We start from the raw sequence: 15,676 nt of genomic DNA, 5'->3' as shown, positions 1-15,676 counted from the left end.
CATCTGCCATTACCTATTGTGACATCAGAGGTAGTCCCTAGCCAATGATTGCTAAGTTTAGTAATTAAGTTCACTGAAATTGTAAATGCTTCTATGCATTACTATGTGTTTAAATCTGATTGGCTGGCCACTGAATTCTAGAAAGTTCTCTCCAGTAGTTCTCAAGTGGTTGGCTAACATTGGTCACATGGGAAGTATCTAGTGAAAGAGAGACTCCATTCTATGTGAAGCAAGATGACTGTGTTTTAGAATCCACTGTAAACACTGCTAAGTTCCATAGAGTGTTGGAGTGCTTCTTTGCTTGAAAGAGAGCAAAGCTGCAGGAGAAGGTAAAAGTGGTTATCTCTCAAATGAGCTGCAAGGCATGGCCTAATTGTGATACAGAAGGCTCACTGCTGAGCTCTGGAAAAAGAGGAAAATACAGTTGTTTGGAAGTTAGAAAAAGAGAGTGTGAGCCCGTGCTTGACTGTAAATATGTTTTGATTCATCTATAACTATATGTTTCTGTAAGTAAAGTTTTTGAATGTTAAAGTCTGGACATTGGTTTAATTTCCAAAGAAGGGTTTCAGTCATATACAGTGGACTCTCCGGATACAAATTAAATTTGTTCTGGGAGTCTGTCCGCAACCCGAAAAGTCCGTAGGCGGAGGCGTCACTTCTGCACATGTGCAGTATACACTTCCGGTATGTGCAGTATACACTCGAAAGTTACGTATCCAGAGCAGTACGTAACTAGAGGGTCCACTGTATATCATTTGAGCTTCTTAGCTGCGATTGCGCTGTCCTTACTTCAACAATGGTAACAGTTTGTGACACCTCACAATTGTGGATGTACCTCAGCAGCGATTTATTTGCACGCTTGCTTATTCTTGAAAATATTTATTATAGCCCACTCTCCATCTGTACTGATACCAAGGGGGACCAACCCATAAAACTGTTGTAGGGGACCTTTCCAGCACAAGGGCTGCATTTCCTTGCAGGGAACCTGCCAGGGACTAGTGCAAGGTAGCAGTCAGAGGCAAAGGGGAGAGGAGCAGCACATGTCGCTCTTGTGTTTGTCCAGTGGGCTCCATTGCAGCTGCGCAAAAGCCAGTGGTTTCTACGCTGCTGCCACCCATCAATCTCTCAATCAAGTTCAGCAAGAAGCATCATCACAGTTCAAAGAAACATTTCAATTAGAGAAAATGAGGGAAGTGTGAATCAAGGCTAGTGAGGGGCATGGCGTGGGGAGCATCCTGGGGTCCAGAGAGAATGGCCTGGAGGGCTGGATTTGGCCAGCAGGCCAAGTCTCCCTTCGAAGAAGGTTGCAAAGATTAGTACTATGTGCTAAGTCCCATTGCACCGAATGAATGTCATTCCAAGTAAACCGGACAATTTTGGCTTCTTCATAAGGTAGCAAAACAGGTGCTGGATTTCAATGGATAGGCAAGGAAAGAAACCACAGCATTTCTGAATCAGAGGAAATAAAAACACAACACATATACCCAGCCGTTGACTGCATCCTTAGATATTTAGTCCACTGTATGGCTTTCTGGCTTTCTTAATCCATCCTTTGTTAATCCGCTACAAACAACTCCAGATTTCTGCTGAGACAATGAGTCTGAGGCCTTTTGAAGAGAATGGGCGCTGGTGAAGCAAGCAATATATTTCCTAAAATAAACAGATCAAAGCATCATTCTTCTTTTCATATGTGGCATGAACCCTTTCTCTCAAGAAATTCTTCCTTCCTTGCCACCATCACACACTTTAATTAACACATTACAACCTGCTGACCCATGGAGGAGTTAATGCAGTACAGTTCTGGTATGGCACAGGTAAATATCTAACCACATACCAAATAGTAGGCTTGGTAAACATTATTTCACTTGGAATGTCAAGCACTTGGGAGTTGCAAAATGCCCATATTTATACAACTTTGAACCCTGTTCTTTGATTCATCCTCCTCCCTATCCACTGAATGAAGAATTTCTCACACAAATAAAACAACCCAGTAATTAAATCCCAGAAGAATTGCTGTGTCAGGGGTTGCTTTGGGTTAATATTGCCTGCAGAAGCATGAATGGAAAAAGAGATGCTGTATTGCCTTGCTTGCTTTTTAATTTCTTATTACTTTTTTATCCTACCTTTTCTTCCAAGAAGCTCAAGGTGCTGTATATGGTTCCCCCATCACTGACTGGCAGAGGCTCTCCAGGATTTCAGAAAGGGCTCTCTGGAGATGCTGCTGGGACTGAACTCAGCATCTCAGCAAAACAGATGCTCAACCACTGAGCTACCCTTCCCCTAAGGCTGTGGGACAGAGATCCCTACATGCCTTCCTCCCAGTTTCCCTGTCTTGGCCTACTGGATCCCAAAACCAAATAAACTTTCTAACACAAGTCAATTTCATACGAATATCTCTGAGGGAGTTTTAAAAACAAACCATGAAACCCAACGCAGGCCAAGTCCTAGCGAGACAGTTTGACAAGTGGAATCCGGAGTGTTCTAATCTGTAGGCCTCAGTGTGAGCTGGAAACGATCATTGCTGAGCTGTTGTTGATTCATCTCGGCAAGCAAAGGAAGGGGGTCTGTGTTTGGACAGATGTAGGTTGTATATCACAGACAGGAGACCTAAACAGTATGCTGAATCCCCAGCTGTCTATTATGGATTGTTTTTACCTCCTCCATTCTCCATGACAGTTTTTCAGGCTCGTTTTAAACATCTCCAAAGCTCTTTTATTCCAGTTGATGCTCAATGAACACTTTGACTCGCTGAAAGCTGCGTGGATTGAAAATTGTGGTAATAGCCATGCCAGGAAGCCAAAACTGCTGCATCCCATCACGTAACCTTTCCCTTCAGAGTCACATCAAAATACCTTTTTTTTTTTAATGCAGCTTGATCAGATTCACTTGTTGCCATGCAAAAATATATAAATATATCATCCTAAGGATGTCATCCATAGAGAGGCAAAGTAGGTTAAACTGGGCTTAAACCAGTAGGTTAGACTGCATTCAATTTCAGTGGTCAGGACTCTCAGGGACTCAATGAAGGCTGTGTACTGGCGTGGGGTCCACCTCAGGTTCTCCCATTAACATGGGTGCACAGCCTTGAAGCCATCCCGGTGAGACTGTGATCACCGGACACTACCTTGATGTCAGGTAACCCATCTTCAAAAGAAAAACTCTGGGGCGCATTCTTAAGTGCACACTTTCAAGTCCTGAGCTATTTCTGATGAGGCAGCCTTTGCATGGAAGTTGACGACACCCAGGACAATCATCCAGCAGGTCCTCAGCACTTGATCCAAGGCCAGCTTGGTGATCTCAGGGAGACAGTTCGGTGGGATGGGATGGGCACAACACCAACAGTATTCCCAACTTGTCCCACTAGGGCCAAGTGCAATTTCCAGAGCGGCAGCCATGATAGTCCATTACACCAAAAGCACCTTAAAGACTCACAGATTGTAGAATAAGCTTTTGTGGACTGAGGCCCACTTTGTCAGATGTATGACCAGTGGCGTAGCGTGGGGGGTGCAGGGGGGGCCGGCTGCACCGGGCGCAACATCTGGGGGGGGCGCTCGCCGCCTCCGGAGTCGCCGAAGAGCCTTGGGCGCAGGCTGTAGCAGAGCCCCATGTCTCGCAGAACCAATGAGCTGTGCGCGCGTCCGGGCTGAAGGCGTCCGGCAGGCAGCGGCTCTCAGCACTAACCAGGCAGCCCCTCCTCACAGCCCCGCCGCCGCTGCTGCTGCAGCTGCTGGGCCATGTTGCATTTTCCTCGCCTCTCTGCCCTCCTCCTCCTCCAGGCAAGCGGCGTCGTTTGGGCGGCAGCGCCAGCGGCAAATCACCTCAGATCACCTGGCACGGACCCGCCGCCGCCGCCGCCGTGGCTACCTTACCGTAAATACCCCAGCCCAGGCAGCAGCAAGAAGAAGCTGGCAGCGGCGGCAGGTTAGGGGTTAGGGGCGCAAATTACTTGCCTTGCCCCGGGTTAGGGGGCGCAAATTACTTGCCTTGCCCCGGGTTAGGGGGCGCAAATTACTTACCTTGCCCCGGGTGCTGACAACCCACACTACGCCGCTGTGTATGACGGAACATATTGCAGGCTGACCTGGCATTCCATAGCAGCACCACAAGGCCAGAAGCCACATTGACACAGGGCATCTCAGATTTCCAGGGTAGCAGGAGATTACCAGATGTAACACAATTCAAAACCAGGCAGGGAGGAGCTCCCTTGAAATTTGGGATTCATTAAACACCAAGGACTATGTTCTGGCATATGCCTTAAAACCTCTACAAGATGTTGCCATGTTGGTAATACAGTGGGATTCAGATATGGCTTATTTTGAAATGAAAGCTCACAATTCTTAATGCACTAAGATGACAACAGCAACGACAAATTCAACGCAATATTGCATAGATGCAAAAGCCTACGCCAGATGAGCAGTGAAATGAAGAAAAATGTGGCAAGGTCCCTCCAGCTTGCCTCCTCCCATGACCAGCTGTAAATATTTATCTGGCAGCCTTTAATGAAAGACATGGGCCGAAACAATGATAGTTTCAACATGGCTGCCCTCCAGGGCTCCAAACTCAAGGGAGTTTGTTCTTCGCCACAGCTTTCTCAGCCGATGGTGCTGTAGGTTCCTGGGCAGTCAAGTGGATTCTTTTGGGGACGGAGGGGGGGGGATTGCAGGAGACCCATATAAAACCACAAACTCTGAAAGAAAAAGTGTGAGACTGCAATGGAAGCCTGGCTGCCCTGCCTTTTAATGAGCTGGTGCTGTTTTGAAGCTGGAGAAACCTTCCAGGGGCGGGGAAGGAGGTTGCTTGGCGAAGGGGTTTTAAAAATCTTTCCCTGCAGCAACAGATTTAATGGTAAATAACTTGCATTCTTTTCCTTCTGAAATTCCTGATTATGTACACCCTCCAGATAAGTTGTCGCCTCTCTAGGGCAGCATGTTTGCTCATTTGTACCGTCTGCTATATAAACTGTTTGGAACAAGAGCTTGAAAAGAACACTTACTTAACACTTTCGGAGGCAGTTGTTGAGAGACTGGGAACACCAGCAGCTGACTTACACCGAGTTAGCTGGGTGTTACTACAGTGCTCTCTACATCTGACTCAGTACTGTCTACACTAAATGGCTGTGGCTCTCCAGGTTTTCCGACGGGTGCCTTCCCTAGACGTACCTGGAGATGCTGGTGTCATAGACTGGCTGGATGCAGAGGAGTGGAGGGAGGCAGTTGGGGAACCCCTGAGGGAACCTACGAGGGAAGAAGGCTCAGAGCCAGGGATTGGTGGTGGGATGGCGATGAGTGGTCAGAGGGAGAAGGGGAGGCAGACAGACTGGGAGCAAGAGCACAGCTGTCAACTTTTTCCTTTTTTTAAGGGAAATTCCCTTATTCCGAATAGGATTTCTCACAAGAAAAGGGAAAAGTTGACAGCTATGAGCAGGAGGTGTCGGATGCTGAAGAGGCAACAGGGTTTAGTGAGCTGGAAGAGGCTGTGGCAGACAGCAGTCTAGACTCAAAGGCAGAAGTGGAGGCTTGGGCGGGGGGCAAGAGGCAGAGATGAGGCAGGTTGCTAAAGAATTCAAGGAGTCTCCTCTTCCTGCTGTGACCAACTCCCCTCCTCCCTCCAGTCTCCCGGGTGGGGGGGGGGTCATAGCTTCCCCCATCTTTGCTCAGTTTTTGCTTTTATGCGCTCCCCACCCCTGCCCTTCAGACATGTGTCTGCATCATTGTCCCCAGGCACTGATGCACCAGTAGGCTTTTTCTTGTTTGATAAACCCCTCTGCTCTTTCATCTCCTGCTGATGCAGTTTCCTCCTTTTTTTTTTCTTTTTTTTTTTTACAAGACCAAGGGCAGTTTCAGACAGGTGTTTATTGTGGGGTGGGTGCTACTCATTTACGCAAGGTGCTTTGTTTTTTTGTTTTGCAGAGCCCACATGATGTCCTTGCCATCAGAACACCAGCCTATATTCCAATCCGCTCCAAATCCAATCCAGATTTAACCTGAGAGAAACACAAAAAGTGCTTTTTAAAAACTGCTGCCAATGATCCATGTGTGATACCTGAATTTACAATGCCCTCTTTAGGCAGCCCTGTTTAGGGAAGCTTGTAATGTTTAATCGGTTGTTGTATTTTAGTGTTTTGTTGGAAGCCGCCCAGAGTGGCTGGGGAAACCCAGCCAGATGGGCGGGGTATAATTATTATTATTATTATTATTATTATTATTATTATTATTATTCCCTCACCTGGAAGTGCGTCAGATCTATAACTCAGTGGTGCTTTTTGTACTTAGGTTCTAAAGCAACCTAGCTAAAGCTCTGATCCTCAGCTTTTAGAAATGAGTATCTTCAGAGGGAAGAATGGCACTCTGCTTTTGCTCAAAGGAACCTTTCCCCATTATGCCAGACTGTTCTTGGAGCAAGAGCTGATCATGGCATTGCAATCTACAAGCAGGGGAAGTCAAAGCAGTGTGTATCTCATGACATGAAGGAAATGGGTTTGCCCACATCATAACCCCAGAAGTGGAGTGCATAGCAGAAATATGTGTTGGGGTTATGCACGGGGAGATAACCAAAGGACTGGATTTATTTCCCTTGTCTGCTAGGAATGTGCCCTGCCCACGCCCTGCAGAGTCAAGGCTTGCTCAGCTGTAATTTTCTCATCATTCATTTTGCAACCTCACCTCCAGCAGGTGAGCACAAGGTAGATGGCCCATCTATCATTCTAATGTCCTTTAGGGTCGACTGTTACCACAGTGATCCCATAGACAAGACAGGGTACACTTAGCCTGGCTGCTGCTTTTATTTCATTACATTACATTACATTACATTACATTACATTACATTACATTACATTACATTGCATTGCATTGCATTGCATTGCATATCCCGCCTTTCTCTCAGTGCAGGACCTAAGGCAGCTTACAGCATTGCTCCCTTCACTGTAATGTGAGAAAAGGCTGCCAATCTGACAGCAGCCAGTTGGAGGCTGGTTTTTCCCCATGATCCCTTTCTTCTCTCCCACAGCCAAGTGGGTGAAATGCCAGCTTGAGCCGTCACCACTCACACTTGCGGCAGTTCAAGGGCAGCATGCAAGGGGAGACACTACTATGGCGTTCCGAAGCCAGACGTTGCGCACGATGCCAGCTGAGTGATGCAAACTGCAAATTTCAACAAATAGGCTGGCTGTTTTAATTCTTCTCTTAAGCACTGGGCCTGCAAGAGAAACAAAGCAGATATTTTAATGCACACTTTTCTAGAACACAGATGAATGATGGAGACTCCTGTGGAATTTGAAAGCTTGTGTTTGTCTACACATGGAGGCTATCATATTGCCATGGTTCTCAATGGTTTCAGCCAGGGGATATTCTCAATTTTATCTGGAGATGTAGTGCATCTGCCTTGCATGCAGAAGGTTCCTGGTTCAATCCTGGACATCTCCAGCTAAAACTGAGAATGTCCCCTGGCTGAAACCACGGAGAGCCATTGCCAGTCAGAGTAGACAGTACTGAACTAGATGGACCGGTGATCAGACTTCATTTAAGACAGCTCTTATATTCCTATCTTCCATGATTGCAATGAACAGGGGTCCTGAATTTGGCTACCATAGGACTTCCGGGTTGGCGCCTCCAACAATGGCAGAATTCCTCTGATCGGGAGGAATTTGCTCCGTGGAAATCAGGGTCTGGCTGCCATGGCGAAGGCGGAGACCCACTAAAAATCACAGGCGGGAGAAGCCTGTGAACGTGGGATTTGGCTGGTACCTTTTGCGCCTCCCCTACTCGCGGGGAGACCCGGTTTCGGGGATCTGGAGCGACGTGGGGTGAGCAGTGCGGTGCGTCGAATTGACTGCTTCTTTCACGGAGTGAAGCCGCACTGCTGTTGCCGGAGAGCGCTGACTTTTTCCTGTGGACAATTTGATCCTAAATAACTACCCGTGAGTAGAACGGAAAACTGGATTTTTAAACGTCTTAATTTGGCACCAAAACAGGGAGGTTTCAACCAGGAAGTCTGCCTCCCCCTTTTGTAAATAGATTGAAGCAAAGAGCTTGCAAGCTAAAGTCTTGGAAAGTCCTCTGTAAAGGATTAAACTTCCATCGGCTAAAATCATTAAACCCCCCTTGGAAGCAGGAGAAGGGGGGGGGAATTTGGGATCGCGTAAGCCTGCAGGAGAGAGTGAAGAAAGTTAAATTACCACCGCTCTGAACCTGGAAACAGGCTGCTAGTAAGACTGACGTTTTGGGAATGTTCATTGACTGTGAATAAAACGTATCTTGACAGCTAGTTAAATAAGAGAAATACATTGTTTCCATTGTCTCCTTCTGCATTTAAAAAGGAGTAAAAGTAACTGAAAATTGAAACTAATTTTATTGCTTGAACTGTGCTTAAAAGGATTGATACAAATAGAAATTGTTTCCCTCTAGAGGGAGCCTTTGAAACTGTTACAAGAGTTGAGCTGGTGGAATCTCCAGCTGCAAGATAAAAAACCGTGAGAACCAGGGATTGACCTTGGATAGGTTAAGAATGTCGACAGAAGAAGCCTTAGTGATTGCATTATGTAAGATAAGTGATTCATTGGAACAGCTTCCACAAGAAGACGGATTTGATGACTATTAAAATTGATAACTTGGGACAAAAAGTGACTAATTTGGGACAAAGAGTGAACATCTATACAGAAGCCGTTCAGGAATTGATGCAGGAATCTTCTTTGGCGTGGCAGGCTGTGGAGAAGGCGAGGGAGAAAGTTGTTGTTGTTGAACCTAAAGTAATACGGGTGGAGAGGGAGAGAGCCCCAGCCTTACAGAGGCAATTTGATGACTATAAGTTGTTGCCTTCTATGATTGAATTCAGAGAAGGTCAGATTTTGAGGATTGGAGCCCTGCTTGGACTGGAGAAGGAAAGTTGGATAGATCACCTCATGCAGGGATTTACTGACCTTTGGGACCTGGACCTGGGTCAGGAGGAGATTGGAGTTGTGGGGACTTTCAGATTTGGAGGGATTTTGAAACACGTCCTGAAATATCTTTTGGATTTTAGTTTTAATTATGGAGATTTGGCTGACCTGTCGAGAAGGAATAAAAACATTGCTAGGTCGGAGCTTCCCCGAGATCTACTCTTCAGCATCAAAGGAAGGAAATTAAGAACAAGATCAGCAGAAGACAAAGTAAAGTGCATGTATAAATATGAAGAAGACCTGCAGAAGGGACTTGGAAAAGAGTTAAGAGCCTCGGACAGAAGATCACCAGGTTGATGAACTATATGGAATTGACGGAAATGACTGGCAGAATCCGAGACCAGGGAGAAGAGACGGTGGAAGAAGATTGGAAAAAGTTTAAAGTTTATTTATAGAAATACTGTAAAATTAATGAGTGTCAGAAAAATGTTGGAATGAAATTATAAGGCTTTAGTAGAAATGTTATAAGGAGTTAAGCATAAATAAGTATTATAGTATTAATGGAAAATAAGGTTATATAGAAAGATGGAAAGGAATTGCTGAAACAATTAATAGAAGTGGAATACAAAAAGGGAGGTGAGAGGAGGTCAATGAAACAAGGGAATGAAAGATAAGGCATTGAAATGGTATGATGTATGTTTTTAAATTGTTTTTGCTTTGTTTTGTTTAGTCTAATGTGTTAATGTTGCGTTGTCTACTGTTTATATATTGTATCGAATTGGGTTTTTTTCTTTCTTTTGCTTCTTCTTTTTTTCCTTTCTTTTTCTTCTTTATTGTAAGGTTTAAAAGTAATAAATATTATTTTTTTAAAAAAGAATTTGGCTACCATATACCCCCAGCAAACAAGCTTAATTCAAGTTGTAATATATATTGTGTTATATTGTTGATGGATTGAAGCAGTTAATTTGAGCATGCTTGAGATACCTGTTTTCAAGGATCATAAAGAAATAACTCTCTATCATATGAGTAGCCAACCACTGGAATGAAAGCTAAGGCCATCTCCATATACCAGGCATAGACAAACTCTGCCCTCCAGATGTTTTGGAACTACAACTCCCTTCATCCCTGACCACCGGTCCTGTTAGCTAAGGATGATGGGAGTTGCAGTCCCAAAACATCTGGAGGGCCAAGTTTGCCTATGCCTGAAATACACCTTTGGCCCTTCCAGCAATCGTCATCATCATCATTATTCTTATTGTTAGCACCTGGCCTATTTATCCATCTAAATCGAGGTTAAGAAATTTGTGCCCTCCCAGAAGCACTTGGACTCCAGCTGCTATCATCCCTAATTAGGCTAGCAAATGATATGGGATGATGGGAGCTGGAGTCCATCAACATTGAGGACTGCCGGCTGCCCAACCCTGATTTATGCCATCCATTCCTCTGTAGGGGTATGAATGGCAACTGCTAGACACAGCAACGTTCCAGACTGAACACAGCACTGGAAAGAAGAGGACAGACAGGTAGAGAACTCTCTGGTATGCATATATCTGAATCCCAATACTCCTTTGTGGTTGTTAAGAGGTTTCTATTATTTCTGTCAGCAGTTAACAAAGACAACTGGCTCCAGCGATCTGTCTGTTCTGTGGATCTGTGCAAGCACGAAATTCTGTGCCGGATACAAAATTCTGCATGCTAAGAATGCCAGCTTTTGCTCTTTCAAGCAAGTATGTGTTTCTGCAAATATAAGCTTGAAGACATGTGAGCAGTGGATGGCGATATATCAGAAGTCGGTCATGAATGAGGTCAGAGTAGTTCAATATTGTTCCTATCAATAGCAGGAGGCATTATGCACACTGAGGGCTCAGCCATACTCCCGCTTGTCCTGGGCCTACAAAGCATGGCTCTAAGCAGTTTTGCCTTTTCTTGCCGCTTTCCCCCGGAAAACCTGCTCTTTAGCACCAAATTGGAACAAACAGCAATCTGCAGAAAACCCAATTGCCATTTGTTTCCTGGGGAAAGCGGCAAGGCAATTGGAAGTTGCCCTGAATATTTTACATTTCGCTTGATAGCAGTGATTTATTCAGATTACAGAAGCTGGATGAAGAATTCAAATACAGAACCTGTTTCTTTTCATCCTTTTCCAAAGCATGGAATGTACACAACTTGGGCTATGGGGAATCTAGATATTTTACCATACTTTCTACATAAGTGTTATACATTAAATATTTCCACAATGCTGCTTTTAACAGTCCACATTGACAAATGCATGTTTGATAAGCTAGATTTGAACCCAGCCAGCAGCAGCAAAGCCTACTGAATCCTTGCTGGCCCAATCTGATTCATGCATAACCATCAACACATGTTTTGAAGCAGATGTGAACCTGAAGGAAAAAAAACAGACAGGTCAACAATAATTCAGTTGCACAATTGTCTGAACTGCTCTTGAGAAACTTTGAGGAATTGGAAGGGGGAAAAAGAACCTTCAGTGATCCAAATCAGGGTGTAGGTGGCTGGGACTCTTTCTTTGGCCCAAATGTTAACTGTTGTAATGTTGCAAGTTTCCTAGGCCTGAATCATTTGGTTAGTTTTCATAACACTGAGGTTTTATTTTAATTTCCCAACATCTCATTCAGAGTTTCCATTGCTACAATATCTAAATTCCACAGCTGGCCCAGCCATTGGGCAAGTGGAGCACTTGCTTCCAAGTGCTAGCTCTACAGAGGGGCTGAGCAGAGGGCTGAAGAAGGCAAATGAGGATTGCTTCCAAGAAGCACCTGGCAACTGGAAGAGACTAATCTGGACTTCCAACAGATCTTCAGTGATGGTTGCAGTAGTGGTAAGAAGACTACAGGGTTCAGGGATGAAGACTCAACAGCCAAAGACAGAATGGAACTCCATTCAGGGCATCTCAAAGGCTGGCCCTAACTGCACTTTGATATAACAGCTTCAAATATAGGATACCTCGTGAAGTCAGTGGGATCCAAGTAGATTCTGTGGTGTCCGCCTATTGTTCTTTCAAGTGAAGCTTACCTGGCACCAATTTTGTTGTCCTTCCAATGCCAGGCAAATACATGCTTTTAGTACTGAGCACTTTGAAAGTGCCAATGGTTTGGCTTTTGACTTGTAATTATTATTATTATTATTATTATTATTATTATTATTATTATTATTATTATTTACTATTGAATAAGAACTACAATATTATGCCACCCATCTGACTGGGTTTCCCCTGCCATTCTGGGCACCTTCCAACATATATATAATCATAATAAAGCATTATATATTAAAAAGCTTCCCTATACAGGGCTACCTTCATATGTCTTCTAAAAGTTATATAGTTACTAATCTCCTTGGCATCTGGTGGGAGGGCGTTCCACAGGGTGGGTGCCACTACTGAGAAGGCCCTCTGCCTGGTTCCCTTGTAGCTTCACTTCTCGTAGTGTGAGAACCACCAAAAGGCCCTTGGTGCTGGACCTCAGTGTCAGGGCTGAACGATGTTTAAATTATAGTAATTACATTGAAATATGCATGTATACATATATATTAGCACATGCAAATCTTCCCCTCTTTTGTCCTCTTTTACCAGGAACAAATTCTCCTTTTTGGCAATGTGATGGTGGTCACCCTGTGCAGAAGACAGAGACAATTTGACCAACCTGAGCCCAGAAGAAAGGTCAACAGCTCCTGAAACTTAAGAGGAAGCCACCCTTTCTGGATTTGTTGACAATGCTCCAAAGGTTCGTTTTCCTTACAGAGACTAAATGGGTCTTCAGTATTCTCTACAACTTCACTCGCCTCATACTCGGAATGGGGTTGCAAGGAACTTCACGTAGCAGACAGATGGCTGCCCAGCCAATTCAGTAATTAGAATACTAAATTAGGCAAATCACAGGCTAAACAGCAACTCCCCAAGTAGCAGGAGCGGATTGGAGGGCTCCAATTGAAAATTAACAGCGTCTCCGAGGAGGGAGAAGCCATTGTGGCTGGGAAGCTGGCACAGCTGGGAAGCTGCAATGCGGCGGGCAATGCATTTGGACGGGACTATTACTGCACGTCAAAGCAGGAGAACACAATGTCTGGGACACGCTAATGACACCAGGGGAAAAAAACAGTAGCATTTTATTGTTCTTGGGTAGTAATTGCTGAAATGATTTGCTGTCGAGTCTAGGAGCGTAAGTGGCTTGATTAGCAGCATTGGATGCAAGAGAGAAAACAGTGGCTGCAAGGAGCTGTTGAGTTGTTCAGCAAGTGCAAGGAGGGAGCTCATTAAGAGAGAACACGACAACAAGGAAAGAAATAGAAACGCACTCGCCCCTTTGAAACGTCTGCAAAAGATGTCGATTCTCAGCAACTCTATAGCTGTAAAACCATTCAAGGTATTATTTAAGCCAGGGCTCACTGGGGTTATCCCTAAGCCTGTTAAGAATCATGTTTATAGTGCTGTGTTTAATCCAGTTTTTTTAAGGGGAGGCCTTAAAACAAAATCTTACGCCACTTGGTAGCCAGCCTCCCTGCCTTCCCACATTTCAAATTAAAGCTTAGGAGAAGATGTTGTGGGCTAAGTCCTTGTGCTTTTGCAGATCAGGAGGTACAGAGAGCAAAGGAGGCTGGAGAACGTTTCGTAGGGGTGAGGGAAACACCACGAGAAAAGCTTCCAAAAAGGACAAGCAAATTTATTAAGTGGGTGGAGCCTTATGGAGACAAGTTGCAGCGTTCGAGGGCTTTTTAGTTTAAAGCAGGAGTCAGCAAACTTTTTCAGTCCACTGTCCCTCAGACCTTGTGAGGGGCTAGACTATATTTTGAATAGAGAAAAAAATGAATGAATTCCTATGCCCCACAAATAACCCAGAGATGCATTTTAAATAAAAGCACACATTCTACTCATGTGAAAACACGCTGATTCCCGGACCGTCCATGGGCCGGATTTAGAAGGCGATTGTGCCAGATCCGGCCTCCAGGCCTTAGTTTGCTTACCTATGGTTTAAAGAAAAGGCGAGGAAGAGGCAATATGATAGCAGTTTGTAAAATTATGCACAGCATGGAGGAAAGGAATAAAGGAAAGTTTTTCTCTTGCTCTCATTAACACTAAAACTGGTAAAACATCCAAGACTGCAAGATTCAGGGCAGAGGAAATAAATTACTTCTGCACATGGCACATAAACTATAGGACTCGCTTGCACAAGAAGCAGTTAAGTCCACCATCTTGGATGACTTTAACAGAGGCCTGGACAAACACATGGCAAATAAGGCTACTGATATCTACTAGCCATGATAGTTGTGTTCTGCCTCAACAGCCAGGAGTGAGCTCCCATTGCTCTGTCCTAGCTCCGGCCAACGTAGCAGTTCGAAAGCATGCCAGTGCAAGTAGATAAATAGGTATCGCTGTGGCGGAAAGGTAAATGGCGTTTCCATGAGCTCTGGTTTCCATCATGGTGTGCCGTTGTGCCAGAAGCGGTTTAGTCATGCTGGCCACATGACCCAGAAAGCTGTCTGTGGACAAACGCCTGCTCCCTAGGCCTGAAAGCAAGATGAGCACCGCACCCCATAGTCGCCTTTGACTGGATGTCTAGGGGTCCTTTACCTCCCCCCACCCCGGAAAATCAATAGCTTTATTGGGACCAACTAATGCTCACAATACCATGTGCAAACTTCTGAGTTATACAGAACTCACCCCCAGGCTGGATGCTGAAGATTTTTTTTAAGGGAAAACAGATGCTTCTCAGTGTGGTGTTAACCGCTGAGAGCCAGTGTGGTGTAGTGGTTAAGAGCGGTAGTCTCATAATCTGGGGAACTGGGTTCGCGTCCCTGCTCTTCCACATGCAGCTGCTGGGTGACCTTGGGCCAGTCACACTTCTTTGAAGTCTCTCAGCCCCACTCACCTCAAAGTGTTTGTTGTGGGGGAGGAAGGGAAAGGAGAATGTTAGCCGCTTTGAGACTCCTTAAAGGGAGTGAAAGGTGGGATATCAAATCCAAACTCTTCTTCTTCTTCCTTTATCTTTTTACCTTTTACCTTGATGTCTACTAGCCATGATAGTCATGTTCTGCCTCAACAGTCAGGAGGCAGTAATACTTCTGAATACCAGTTGCTGGAAACAGGAGAGGAGAGCGCTCTTACACTGTGGTCCTGCTTGTAGGTTGACCCCTCTGAGAACAGGATGCTGGACTCAATGGGCCATTGGCCTCTGTTTATGTTCTGAGTATCCATCCCCTTTTTGGAATCTAAATAAGCTGCTTTCACCTTTGAAGGGAAACACCTGCACGCCGAGGCAACAGGATGAGGGCTGGGACTCAAATGTTACTGGAACTGCTCTGGCTGTTAACCGCAAGCTCAACTGCCGACCAGCTGTGCTCAGTTTACATCATGAAGCAACCTCTCTGAACAAAAGAGAAGGCATTTAAAACAACTGTCATCCTTTGGGCACACGCAGTAGATTTCATACATATGAGCAGCTGCACAAATTCACTGAACTACAGCTCCTATGTTAGTACACCCAGACTTCATTCATCCTCTAGCAGTTCAACATTAACAGAGGACTTGTTGAACTACAACCCAAAGTTGGCATATGAAGCAGCAGCCTTGCACAAGACCTCCTGGCAAACTGACATATGTCACCTTGAGTTCCATCATAGATGGAAGTCAGGAAATGAGCAATATAAATGCCATCATAGCGAATCACAGTGGGAAAGGTAATCCAAAACTGCAGCCAGCACAACTAGCCTTTAAAATAAATACTGATTTATTTTTATTTAGCCTTTTCCAAAAAGCTACCATATTAACTTGGCATTCAAATGATCATGCTG

The 15,676-nt window shown here is 44.9% G+C and overlaps 2 long non-coding RNA genes across 2 annotated transcripts; one reads left to right on the top strand and one right to left on the bottom strand.

Moving 5' to 3' along the window:
- The first annotated feature begins 158 nt into the window (after positions 1–158).
- On the top strand, positions 159–15,279 carry LOC307212256. Its single transcript, XR_013836902.1, has 4 exons — positions 159–329; positions 10,322–10,410; positions 12,462–12,612; positions 15,122–15,279. It is a non-coding gene; the product is annotated as an uncharacterized lncRNA (long non-coding RNA).
- On the bottom strand, positions 3,435–5,506 carry LOC307212279. The gene is made up of 2 exons (XR_013836933.1): positions 4,042–5,506; positions 3,435–3,467 (listed from the first exon to the last, which is right to left on the bottom strand). It is a non-coding gene; the product is annotated as an uncharacterized lncRNA (long non-coding RNA).
- Positions 15,280–15,676: the final 397 nt, after the last annotated feature.

This window comes from Podarcis cretensis, assembly GCF_951804945.1.
Source record: "Podarcis cretensis genome assembly, chromosome: 3".
NCBI lineage: Eukaryota > Metazoa > Chordata > Lepidosauria > Squamata > Lacertidae > Podarcis > Podarcis cretensis.
This window is presented reverse-complemented; position numbering and strand designations above follow the sequence as displayed.